We start from the raw sequence: 8,474 nt of genomic DNA, 5'->3' as shown, positions 1-8,474 counted from the left end.
ACTCTGGTTATTAGCTTTCACAGCAGACCAATATAAACCAGCAAGATGATGATTCTGGCCTTGGAGCTGTGCTCATTGTTTAGATGAGCATTGTCCCCAGAAAAGAAATAAAAAGAGAAAACAGAATGAACCTGGATAATAAGCAGGTGAAATTGTCCTTTAGAGTACCTCAGACCACAATATTCCAGCTGGCTATTTAGAGCTTCTCTAGTCTTTCCTTCCAATTTATAGCATTTGGGAGCAAAACAGGATTGTTTCAGTGGTGTTAGAGCTCCCCTTCCCCAGGACTACCTAAATGGTGTCACTTGAGTAAATCGTGTCAGTGAGAAAAGCATCTTTGGGCTATGATTTAAATCTTCTGGAGTGTGTTGGCAAGTTTCCTTTCCCAGGGCCAGGGAAAGAAGAAGCCATGTAGCCAACATCTTTTTTGGTTGCATTTGGGAGTGGTTGTGGCGGTGACAAGCACAAACGTGCTAAAGCCTGTATCTCTGCTCCACTGACTACAGTATTTCTGTATTTCTGTTGTGCCTGGGGCATGGGAAGCCACTCTCTATGGCACAGCAATTCTCTCAAAACACAGAGAGAGCAAAGAATGACAGAGTGAGGCAAAACTCCTAACAAGATAGGAAAGGTCAAATGAATTTGCTGCTACACACAGTTGCTAGTGAAAACTGCAAGCCAAACTAGAACATAGAAGTAACACCAACCTTTATACCAGTGCTCAGTAGTTCAGAGAGCTCCTTCTCTCATGCTCCGAAGCCACAACTCTAGTCCAGGCAGGCACTGCAGATCTCAGTTGTTTGTGACATTCCCAGTGATTCTGCACCAGTGTCTGCTGTCCTGTGTGGTCATCTTATTGCAGGGGTTCCATACTGTTGTCTCCTTATCTCAAAAGTTTCATACCTATTGGTGTTTTCTCATGGGTAGCTCTCAGAGCACTGACTCTTTCTTCTTCACAAAGCAGCCAACTGACTCCAGCTCCCTTCACACCCAGCCACCCCACTCTTTTATTGCACTCTGCTTCTCATTGCTTACAGCTGTGGCCTGTTAAAGTCAGGCCTGTCCTAATCTTTGATAACTGGCCCAACCCCTTAGGGGTAAGATTACTTTCTACACTGTCTTTATTTCCTTATATTCTATCCCCCTACAGTCCTGTCTTTGACATCCAAGTCTCGTCTTTCATATACATCACATGTCCATCACTGCTACCAATATTCCAGAAAGATCAAGCACCTCATTAAACCCCCTATGAGACCTCAGTTTTGAAGAAGCTTATGCAAGAAGAATCTTTCTCTGTGTTAAATCCAAACCAGTCCAGTCTTGCTGGGATGATCACAGACTTCATTCAAGGTTGCAAGCTGCAGAATAAGTAGCACTGGAAATCCAGGAGCCTCTCCTCTCTTCATACAGTCTGATATGCTTTAACTTCCTGCACTCATGTTGTGGCCAGAGAGTCCCAGTGACCCACACACAAGACACGTGTTGTGCCTTTTCTTAGGAAAAGAAGAGCATTGTGCTAAGCAGGGACACTGCAGCCTCTGCCATACCCCCTACTGCCAGGGCAGGGGGAAGGACTCACAGGGTGAAGTGCAGGGCAATCAGCTGATGTGGAAAATTAGGTCAGGCCAGGCTGAGATAACCACATATCTGCCAGTGCTGATACTCCAGAGAAGTGGTGCCTAATGATGCTGGTAATTGCTTAGAGCTCATCTACATTTAGAACTTTGGCACTGCCTCTCCCTTCAGTGCTACTTTTTCTGATGTCTTACATGCACCACCTCATAGAGCTCCTGTCTGATTGCATAGGCCACCAGACTGCAACCCCTCCCTCTCCACCTGTTGGCAGAACAAAGCAATGCTGCACACTGGCTGACAGAAGATAGTACAATTTTTCACTCCTCAAATATCTCACGACACTCCCCTGTGTAAAAATTTTAAATATGCCAGCTGTTGTCTCTGTTTCTGGGTTTAAACAAAACATTTATCATGGACTCTTATCTTTTTATCATCTCACTGCTATGTCAGCAGCAAGACACTGAATAATAAACACAAAGTACTCCAGGCATCTCAGAGCAGTCAGCATCACTGCCTCACACATGCTATCCTTGGCTATGATGCCAGTCAAACTTCTCTGGAAACCTGTTGAGCTTTGTAACATTATGCCTAAAAAGCAGTGTTTCTCTGAGTGCAGAGGTGGCTCCAGTGTCTCTTCTTTTTGGAAAGAAAATGGAAATTCTGGTCATTCAAAATTAAATACCAACCTGGTTTCCCTACTTGAAACCATTTAAACTGCAGTCAGGAATCTACAGTTCATTTCAAAATAGTAATTTCATTGCTAAAAACTCCTGACAACTCTCAAAGAAATGGGAGCTCATCAATTCTGAAACACAGACAAAAAGAGCAAATACAGCATATGAAGTGTCTCTCAAATGTCTCCTGATAATTATCAAGAATATGTAACTTCTACTATTTGTTAGAAAATATATGAAATATCATATCTTGCCATGAAGTACTTGTGTCTTATGCTCTAAGTATTAACTACTAACTTATTTTAACTTACTCTACATAAGAGATCAGATAAAACAGACACTACAATGGATACACAAAGGAAGAACACCAAATAAAAGCCTGACAAAGCCAACAGAAACCAAAACCACCACAGACTGGCATTTTAGAAAGCGCTTTATTTCCCAGTTCTTTCTGCAATGGCTCACAAACATTATTTTTGTTTGCAAGATCAGAATAAACATCAGTGTACCACCAAAAGTATTAGGCTGTAGTTAATCTCTGAAACTTCTTATCTTACTAATGTTAATTATGCTGGCTGACTTTATGGTACATCTTGTTAGCACCTGTCCCCAGTGAAATTTTTTCCATTTTTGTAGTTATTAGCTAATCTCACTAGCAATCTCTCATTTTGCAAAGGAGTTCAGAAGTCTGAAATAAGAGGAATGGAGAAACTTTTGTTCATAGATTAAACTAGATGAATAAAAACATTTCACTATGAAAACATCAATCTTTTTCAATCTTTTTACAATTGCAACTGATGGACCCTAGGTCACAGCTCCTGAAGATACTAGATTTGGTTCCAGTGTAGTCTGCCTTTTTTTTTTTTTTTTTAAGATGTTAAATTCACTAATTCACTTTGCCTGATCCAAGGAAAAACCTCAAGTTTATGGAATACTTGAGCACAAAATATTTTTGGTAGCTATGGAACATGGATAATCATGGACTTTTCCAGAGCAGCTGGTGGCTAAATAAAAAATGAATAATTCCTTTCCCTTTTATAAAACTTAGAAAGAAAAGAGAATTGCCATATATATTACTTCTATGGCCCTGACATGGCCAGGAAAGCTTAACAAATAAATTATACACAAATAAACAGTAAGACAATAATCAATAATGAGTGATACAATTGGAAGAAAATACTTGAAGTTACAGTGAAAGTACAATTCTTTCTGAAGCTCATCTAATTCATTATCAAAGAAGTCTTTTTCATCCAACTGTTCATAAACAGTTTTATGGACAACTAACAATTCACCATGTTTCTTGTAACAGAGACTCTTCCCTTTATAGTGAAATGTGAAGAGAGAAGATGAAAAGATTAATTTAGCTAATGTTAGGAAGCTATCCATCAATTTTATATTCCATTGCCCCCATTATAAAGCAGTAAGTGCATCATAGTACCCTGACTAGGAACCCTTAATGTCCAGTGCCAGGTATTTTCCAAAGATGGTGTAAGAACATTTATATAAAATTTACCCTCTAAAGGAAGTTCCCTTCTTAATCAGGAAAATAATCTCTGGAAAGCACAAGAATATACATCTCATTGCCAAACTCTGCTTATTTCTTTTCCCAAAGTTAACAGCACTTTCACCGAAGATGCCACTCACCACAAACTTTGCCCCATTCTGAAGCACTGCTAGACACAACACTGGGGAGATGCCACACCCTTAGCACCTGTAAGAACAGCTTTACCAAAGTATATAAAGTAGAATCTACTGCTGCAGCATCCTCTCCTCAGAATGACTCTCCCATGCTCAAACCTGTAAAAATATATCTGGTATTGTTTTCCAGCTGAAATGTAAGGGGTTAGACATGTTCCTGAGTTAATTCTCCACCTGAGGTCTACTCTAGTGAAGTGAGTATGCTGGACTTGAAAGGCCTAACCAGAATACATCCAGAAATGGAATTCCTGATTCAGACAAGGTACCCTACTTCCTTCACACAAAATTAATTCTTAAAAATAAAAAATTAAAGGCAATAGTGACTTGCAGTGATCAAACAGACATCAGGATTTTCCACTATGACTTGTGCCCAGATGTAAATTTCAATATTTGAATCAATATGAGGAAAGCTAATTTAATTTATTGCCAATTAAAATGGATTAAAGCACTGAGAAACAAAAGCAAATTCAAACAGCACATTCCCTTCCCATTGCCCTCTTTCCTTAGACTCAACTTTGAGCCCCCAGCTTCTCTGTCTCCCCTCATCCAAGGCAGCACAAGGCAAAGAGGAATATGGGCATTGCAGTCTGCAACAGCTCCTTTCTGTTGCTCCATCATGGTCCTCTCCACAGGCTGCAGTCCTTCAGCAGAAGCCTGTTCTGGCATGGCTCCTCTGCAGTTCCTTCAGAAAAATCTGCACCTGCTCTGGCATGTGATCCTCTGTGGTCTGCAGGGAACATACCTGCTCTGGCACCTGAAGCAATTCCTCCCTCTCCTTGTTCTCTGACCTTAGTGCTGAAAGGGCTGTTTCACCTTCTTCCTCACTCCTCTGTGCCATGCAGCATTTTCCCTTTCTTGCAGACCCCTCCCCAGAGGTGCCCCAGCTTCACTGATATGCTCAGCTGTGTGCTGTGTCCATTGCAGAGCTGCCAGGAACCAGCTGTGTCCTGCACAGGGCCACCCACACCAGGGCACCCGAACTCAACACAGAAGCACAAACTCAAAGTTGAACATTAAGAACTTCCTGGCCATCTCCTGTGCTCTCTTTCAAGCTGTGCCCAAAGAGTCATTTGTGGGACACAGTGGGGCAGACCCACAGACTGAGCTGGACTCACAGCAATAACTTTGTACTGATAAGGTGCTGGTGCACCAAGGGCAAGACACTGCTATCACCAGCACAACAGCTCTGCATTTGTGCTGGCCTATGTGGAGATACAGGTGCAGGAGCAGAACCTGTGGCAGGTGCCTCCTCTGAGGACTTCTGGAGTGAAGGGGGCAGTGGAGCTCACCCCAGTATTTCCCACTCCTTAAGCAAAATGCAATGATAGCTTACATTTCAAACAAAACCCTCAAACAAAACTGAGGACAGAGAAATTTTCTAAAATGATAAATTTGTTTCTGTGCTGCTCTGAGTATGAGAAAGAGGCAACAGGAGAAAGGCAGAAAAGTCAAAAATCAGAACATGTTAAAACTATTTCCCCACTCCCAAAAAGCAATGAGTACAGTGGTAGGAGACAACAAAAAATTGCTAGGCCAGTGAGAGGTAATTTTATGGCTTGTATTATGTGCAAAGTTAGAGATGCACTAGCACCTGACATGAAAAACCTGTGCAGCCAAGAAATTATTGTGAGGATATTGATTTTAAACTAGTAAATGCCTCTTTCCACAGATCATCTGTTCTCAGCAGAAGTCAGGTGAAGAAGGTTCCCATTTCCTTCATCTCTTTCCATGAACAGAACAGCTCAGATGTGATAACAGCTTTGTCAACAGCCAAAACCACAGAGTTATCAGACCAGTTTGCATTCAGAAGATAACCAGCACACTGAAGATAAAAGCAAAATACACAATTAACATTCTAGCTTTTATTAGATGTGAGCTCAGAGCATAAATAGTAACAAAATCAACAATTAAAAAGCAGTATATTAAAAAAAAAACATTTACCATCTAAAGTGAGCCATTTCAGCAATAAGAAATTGCCATCTTCAGCTGTAACTTTGAGAGCTTTCTATCTCCTGCAAGCAGTTTTTTGCAAACTTGTCTTCCTCTTCTGTTCTCTGCTCTGGTCTCTTGACAGTTATCTGGAGCGCTCTCAGAGGTAAGTGATCCTGAGAAAACAGCAAATGAACTAAGAGATAAAAGTGGAAGACAAGGGGGAAACACCTGCACACTTCTGACAACTGAAGTGTCCTCTGTTAGAAACAAAATTTCCAGTTCTCTCTCACATTTAATTTTATCTTTAAAAGAAACAGCTATGCAAAAAAGTTAAATTTATGTAACTTAACAGTGACCTGATAAAGCAAACTGAACTTAGATCTATGATAGATTTTTAGGCCCAACTTGTGATTAATTTGCAGAAACACTGTTAAACTGTAAGCTGGCTGTGGGGAGAAATTGAGATTTGTTTTCTTCTCACTGCTGACTAGTGTTTGTCAAGGAACATATTTAAGAAAAAGTATTGTGTAAGGGCAATGCTATGTAAAGAGCAGGAATGCCTACTTTCCATTATATTCTTCAGTTGCTTATTCCTTCTACCAGCTCCTATTCCTAAATTAAGGACACTTGAGGGTGACTGTTCTGGGCACTCCCAACTCTCTGTACATTTTCCACCAAGTTTTCATACACAGAGACTTTATCTTCCCTTAAGCTGGAAAGCAGAATTCCATGAGCCATCCTTCAGGAGATTAATATCAGCAGCTTTGTATCAGGCAGAAACACAAATGCAGCTGTTCTTGGGAGCTGGAAGATTTATCTTCCACTCAACAAGCACTGCAGAACACAGGGGCATGGCCTCAGAATTTGTCCCTAGCTCAGACAGAACTCAGATTAAGATCAAACTCACAACAGAAGGCTCTCAGTTCATGAGATCTGACCATTTTTGGCACCACTGGTATCACTAAACCAATGCAAATTCCATGCACAAAGAAAATTTGCCCCATCTAGAACTGATGTGACAGATGTTAATCAACAAAAGGTGGTTTGCAGAAATTGTTACTGGCATGCTGTCAAGTGACCAGGTAGATCATGCAAATGAAAAAGTGCCCTCATGTGATGGGACAGGTGTTAACTATGGACTCCGGTGTTAGATGCAAGACACTGAACACAGCACAGATGGAAGATCACCTACAGAGAAAGAAAAGTGCCAAACCTTTCAGGCTCTAAGCATGGTGGTTTTGAGGGGTAGTTTGGAATGCTTCATGTTCTGGATAAAAAGAAAAAGAAAGTGAAAAGGCTTTGGTTATTTTAGGTTATTAAAGGGCTAGAAATATACAACATTATTAAGTTAAAGCTTACTCTGTAAAAAGTGTGTATCTGAAAGACTCTGGATAAAAGCTCTCTGCTGTTTCTTTATAAATAAGCTTTTATTTACTTTAATAAAATGCACAGAGACAGTAAAGAGATCAAGGAGATGCCACTGGCCTACAGTTTCAGTATGACATGCAAAGATGGCAATGTATGAATGAGTATTCATTAACATTTTAGGACACACTCATAAAAATATTGAGATCTGTCAAAACACTAGGCATTTTGTTGAGTAGACCAGAGAGAGTCAGCAATAATACTAATATTCTGAAAAGGAAGATTTACTTTTATTCTCTATTGGAAAATCCTCTTCCTCCCACCAAAGAAAGTGCATTACATAGAAGTCATGTCATCAAATTTTATTCTCCTCTGTTTCATTCCTGCAGGTCCTCTCACAAGATCTTACACACTTTCATGCTCTCCACGTTCCTTGAAAGCTTGTAGAACTTCTTGAGTGGGCAAGCAGAAAGAACAGCTATGTCAGCACAGAGACAATCACTGCTTGTCAAGGCTGCTTTCAGGACTAGCACAGACAATGTCAGTCTAGCACAAGGACACTGGCACTGAGCCCCCTCTCTCACTGATCTGGCTCTCCTATTGCCATTTGATTGCCACACCCAATTATGTTCTAAATAGTATCTACAGAACAGAAACTGTTCTCCAAAGAGCAGAAATATTCCTATGATCTTTCCTGGAGCCACTGAACTGTCAACACTTGACCAAGGGAGAGAGCTGAATGTTTACAGTATTTTAGTGGCAGTTTATGCTGTATTGGCACTGTCCTGCTATAGAAATCCAGACAAATTAGACAAATGTCCAAATGGCAGATCCAATAGTATGTAAGCTTTTGCCCTCTAGTTCCTTCCTAGTTAAGACCCAGAAATCAACTCTTGTGAAAGCACTATACTACAAACAGATTTTCATGATGAGCCATATCAATCCCTGTTAGAAAAAAGATGAGGAGGAGTGAGAAATTTAATTTGCTCAGAACAGCATGCTCTTGTTTAAACAGGCAGAATGTCATTAACAGAAGCCAGTACATGCCAAATGACCAACTGAGCCACACTGCAGAGAGTGAAGGATGGTTGTAGTACAAACATGAATTCCAATTACCCACATAAAAGATCTGAATATCTGCATCATTTAACCACAGATAAGTGTAATTAAAATAGTATTAAAGAACTATGTGCAAACAACTATAGTCATATCTCCATTTTATTTTGAGGT

The sequence above is a fragment of the Ammospiza nelsoni genome, chromosome 7 (assembly GCF_027579445.1).
Source record: "Ammospiza nelsoni isolate bAmmNel1 chromosome 7, bAmmNel1.pri, whole genome shotgun sequence".
In the NCBI taxonomy this organism is placed as follows: domain Eukaryota; kingdom Metazoa; phylum Chordata; class Aves; order Passeriformes; family Passerellidae; genus Ammospiza; species Ammospiza nelsoni.
The sequence above is the reverse complement of the archived record's forward strand: the minus strand, read 5'-3'. Positions refer to the sequence as shown.